Here is a 5,106-nt window from a genome sequence, read left to right as displayed (position 1 = left end):
TCCCCGCCGCTCGGCCCGCGCCGCCCTGCCCTGCCCTGCCCTGCTCTGCTCTGCCCTGCCCGCCTGCCTGCGCGGGAACCGGCCCGCCAGCAGCCCCTCTGTGGGGCACTTGGGAGCAGCCCCCCCCCGGGGGTAATTGGGGAGCAGCCCCCTGAGGGGGTAGACAGACAGAGGTGGGAAGGGGTAGATGTCTCCCCACGGACACCGCCTGGCTCAGCCCCCCGCTCCTGGCCCTTTCTTCAGCTACGGGGGGCCTCTGGGCCCAGGCGGATATGCCCTCAGTGGCCCCATCACGCAGGGAAGCTTGTAGCTGTACTTGGAGGGCTTTGGCCCTCATCACAGCATGGCCTGTCAACAGGCCTGTGTCACCTGGGGGCTGGAAGGGAGAAAGAGCTGGGTCTGACTGGGTTTCCCCCACCCCTTCCCCTTGCAGCCTCCAGCTCTGCGGGTCTGGGAAGCAGCGATTCAGAGGCTCGCTGCCCTGCTCCCTCGTCACAGGACTGTATCCCGTCCCTTGGAGAATCTGCCTACCCTGCCCGCTTCCCCTGCCCCTGGTGGCAACGAGTCCCACCCATCAATGACACCCTGGGTGAAAAACAACACCCTTGCGTTTGCTTTAAACTGACTGCCAACTCGTTTCAGATCTCCCTGAGCGGGATGAGGGGTGAAGGAAGCAGGGGACAGGGCCAGGGGGTGGATGTGGAGACCCCCGAGGCTTTCTGGGGTTTGCCGTTCAGGACAGGAGAGTTTACTAGCAAGGGCTGAGCTGTCTGTGAACATCGCTCCAGGCTCTTATAAGCCACTGCCCCGGCCAGGGCCCTCAGGTGGGTGCAGTGCCACAAACCAGGACACACCAATAAATAGAGGAAAAGGCTTGTCTCCCAGGCATTGTGCGCTCCCTTCCTGTCTTCTCCCTCCTGTTGAGAAGTTTTTAGCATGTAACCCCATAATTCAGCATTACAAGGACACAAGGAAGGCATACTTCAAGAAAACGGATGCCAGTGTCAAGAGCTGGGAGGAGAGTGCCGTCCGACTCCAATGGCACCGCAACTTCAACTGAGCAGCAACGTGTTTTGAAGGGAAGCGTCTTGCCCTCGAAGCGAAGAAGAGAGAATGGAGGAAAGAAAAGGGAAAGCATCCCAGCCTGCAGCCTGCTCTCCCCCGCGGAAAGCCCTGCAACTTCTGCAAGTGGATCTGTGGCTGAAGGACTGGACTCTTAAATCACCCCGAGACCCATCAATGATTCGTGGCAGAGCTCACTTTGGCATTGAGGGATTGCCACTGCCGCCGCCCCCATAATTCAACCTAATGATGTATGCGTGAGACAGTTAGTGAGAAAGGCATGTTAGTGTGAAGTTAGGCAGAAGGCAGAGTGGAGATGTATCTCATAGATTATCTAAATGAGAGGTGCATAAGCATACATGAGCTGGCGCTTGCTTCATCAGCTGCCATGAAAGGGTCTTTCCCTTCAGAGATGCATACTGCCTTCTGCCTGGCTTCGGACTACTGTGTTTAACCAACTTCCTAACACATCTAGTGTTAGGTTTAATTATTTGATGTGGGTCTTGCTCCAAAAACCTCTGATAAAGGAGAAAACAGGAAGGGGAAGTACAGTGGCTCAGATCTCTGTTCTGAGATCCTTCACAGCACCTGATGAAGTGAGCTTGGACTTATGCAGGCTTATGCAGCTCTGATTTAGGTGGTCTATAAGGTGCATCTCCCTACCCTGCTTTCTGCCAGTACGGCTGTGAGGAAGGTCATCTCCATTTAACAGATAAGGAAAACAGGTGAAATAACTGAACCAAGGACAGACGTGCAGTGCCAGTAGCAGAACTGGAATAGAGCCCAGAAAGCCTATGATTTCTCAGCTGCACTTCTCAGGTTTTCACTGAATTAGTTTACTAACTAGAGCAATCTGGACTTTTCTCCCCATAAACCTTCCATCAAAATATATGCCACCCCTTTTTTATTTCTGAAAATGTGACCTTTGTGCAAGTGCCTGGCATTATTCATGGCATCTTTCAGAGTGTGTGGCTGTGTCTACTGCACAAGATGCTTACCACATAGTAGCTTGTTACTACTGTACAGCAGTGTCGCAGGGCATGAACCGTGATGCGATACTACCGTGCAGTAGTAACAAGCTGCTGCACAGTCAGCATCACCACGAAGCTGTACGAGGATGCTATGGTGCAGTAACACCATTTACTGCAGTCATTTAGTACTTGGGTATGCAAGTACTAAATGACTGTGCAGTTGTTACTGCACAGTCAGCATCTCGTGTAGATGCGGCCTGTATATAACACACAAATGCCCACTACATAAACCCCAACCTGGATCAGCTTATTATATGATCTGAGTGCCACAAGGCCCCTTCCAGCTGTGTGTATTTATACTATTGAAAGCAGTGAGCATAGAATTAGGAACCACCCCCTTCATTTCTATTCATGCAGAAGTACAATTTTAAACTAAAGCCCTGCAGCTTGAGGTTCATAACCAACACGTATGGGGCAGGTGCGCAGGATAAAATGCACGTTTTCCTTGTCAACCTCAGTATCTGCCTATCTCCCTATAGGAGCAAATGCTGGTAAGCATTTTAGTTGTCTTGTTTCTTTGTAATAATGCATCCACTGGAAAGATTAGGTTATCTCGCTGACATTGTGAATTGTACAACTCCAGCTTGGAATGCATGGATGTCACGAGTACTCTCTTATAGCGAGCAGAAAGTACCATTTATGCCTGCCTTCCTCACTAGAGGAGTTTACACTAATGAGAAAGGCAAGTGAATGGACAATTTAACTAGCACCGATTGTGCACCTGTCTAGAATGATGCTTAAGCCGATACACATGAGTAAGTTCCTTGAAGTTGCATGAAATATTTGCAGGATGGATGTTTAGCAGAACAGGTGGTGGAATCTCTCAGTTTAAAGGTACTATTATAATAATACCAACAATATTAAAAAGTAGAGCTGTTCTGCATGAACAAGCATCATTACAAGACACATGTGTCTATTGTCTTGCTCTTGTGTTTGCTCCTTGCTTTTAATCAAAGCTGATGACTTGCTAGCCACAAGTCTGAATACAGGTGAATTGTATGATGATTAGGTGGGCAGTTTAGCATTTGAATGTGTCTTCTCACCCAACTAATGTTACAGTTGAGGCCCTGGACTGCCTGACAGATGTAAGGGCAACAATGAAAACAGCTGTGGACAAGGAAGGCATGAAGTGTGTGATGCCTGCTTGATTTAAAATTGCAGATTTGGGCAAAGAGGCTGGATGGGAGCTTGTTTCTTCCATGGTATTAAGTGACTGAGCTTGGATTGCAGTCCTGTCTAGTTAAGGAATGAGATCAGCACTTTTGGCATTCCTTGAAGTTGATTTCAGAATGAATACTGGCAAAAATAGTTTATTGGCAGTTCCTACTTACTTTCTTTCATTCAGATTTGGGCTGGCTTAATTAGACTCATATGGTTAAACCCACATGGAGCCTCTAAAAATCAGTTAACTGTTAGTGGCCAAATCACCTCCTCCTTTTGAAGTAATGAGTTTGGAGGGAATTAATTATGAGAGCAAGCCCCAGCTAGCCAAGATGAGGAATGACTTTGTAAACATCCTTGGTCTCCAGTTCTAGCAGTTGGGGATCCACATTTCTCCTAGTCTTACGTAGAAGCTCAGTCAGTAAAGTCCTGGTGCAGTTTTGGGTGCTGTACTAACCAGTACTGAATTCACATTGCTATCAACTGAAATTCCCTTTAAAGTGTATTTATTACATCTTCTTTCACTGGTTAACCTTAGGAAGGAATTGTAGGAAAGCAAGGGATAGCTGAGGAAGATTCAAGAATAGTAAGATGGAAGCTGGTAATACAGAAATTCACCTATACTATATCGATCTCTGTATCCCATCTAGACAGATTATAAAAAACATTTCCCCTATCACAAAGTTGTTTGGTCTGGAGTTGCTATGTTCAGCTCAGCATGGCTGAAAAACTGCTTGGTGTGTACTCTGGCTCTTTCCTGTTGGAGCATGTCACGTTAAAACGTCCTGACCCTTGATCTATTTAGTCTTGGTTAGGCAGATTTTCTGGTTGTATTTTTTTTCTTTGACCAAATACCTTAAAATCTGTGGAGGGAGTAATTATGTGTTTTATTTAAAAATAGGAGGCTTTTAAAACTGAGTGTATTTTGAAAAGGAATAATTTCCTTGGATACTCCAAGCCAGCTCTGCTTTTAGTGAAAGACAAGGTTCCTTGTCTCCTCCTTTGTTTACGCAGTGCCTTTACAATTCATTGCTCCTTTCCTTCCAACACAGAATCTGTACATTTCTATTTACACTTTGAACTGCAACTTTATCATAGAAAGTCCTGATATCAAGCTAGATACGTAGGAATCTGCTTCTCTCTGCTGCTCACAGGATCAGTATGTAGATTCCATATCTATGTACGCACTTTTTCCCTTAGAAATGAAATGCAGCTATTTCTGTTTCCCAAAACCTTTTCCCCAAGACCTGTTCACTCATATGCCTTCTATATTAATGCCTGAAGTGAAACAAATGTAAAGTTGGACTTGGTACTAGTTATACAGCAGCTTTAGAAGCCCTTGATGCCAAAACACTGGCTATTTTAGATTCTGTAAAACTGTATCATTGCAACAAATTATACTTAAAAATCATTTAGTGTGAAATTGCAGATTAATCCCATAGGGATGTGGTTTTAGCACTAGTCTAGCCACTTGGGAGCATACAGATGGTGAATCTGAGTTTCACAATAGGCACAATCACTGATTACATGCATGGATGTAACGGACAAAAAGACCTTCCTTACAACTAAGGTAAGGAAAATACAGTGGAGGTCCTAGTGCCTGACTTGTTCAGAATAAGCTATGTTTTAAAATAGTTGCTTTTATGGTGCTTGTTAAAGACCCTTTAAACAAAGAGAAACCTAATTACTCTGTCCTCTGGAATGCAATTTGCATTTTCAAAGCATAGTTATATTTATTCTTTCTTAACTTGGTTTATTTTGCATCCAACTTAGCAGTAACTAAATGGTTGGTAACTTGTGAAGCAAGCCAGGCATCTTCTAACCACAAGGACCCTTTTTACTAAATCTAATA

Source organism: Alligator sinensis, unplaced genomic scaffold (assembly GCF_000455745.1).
Source record: "Alligator sinensis unplaced genomic scaffold, ASM45574v1 scaffold628_2, whole genome shotgun sequence".
Lineage (NCBI taxonomy): Eukaryota > Metazoa > Chordata > Crocodylia > Alligatoridae > Alligator > Alligator sinensis.
This window is presented reverse-complemented; position numbering follows the sequence as displayed.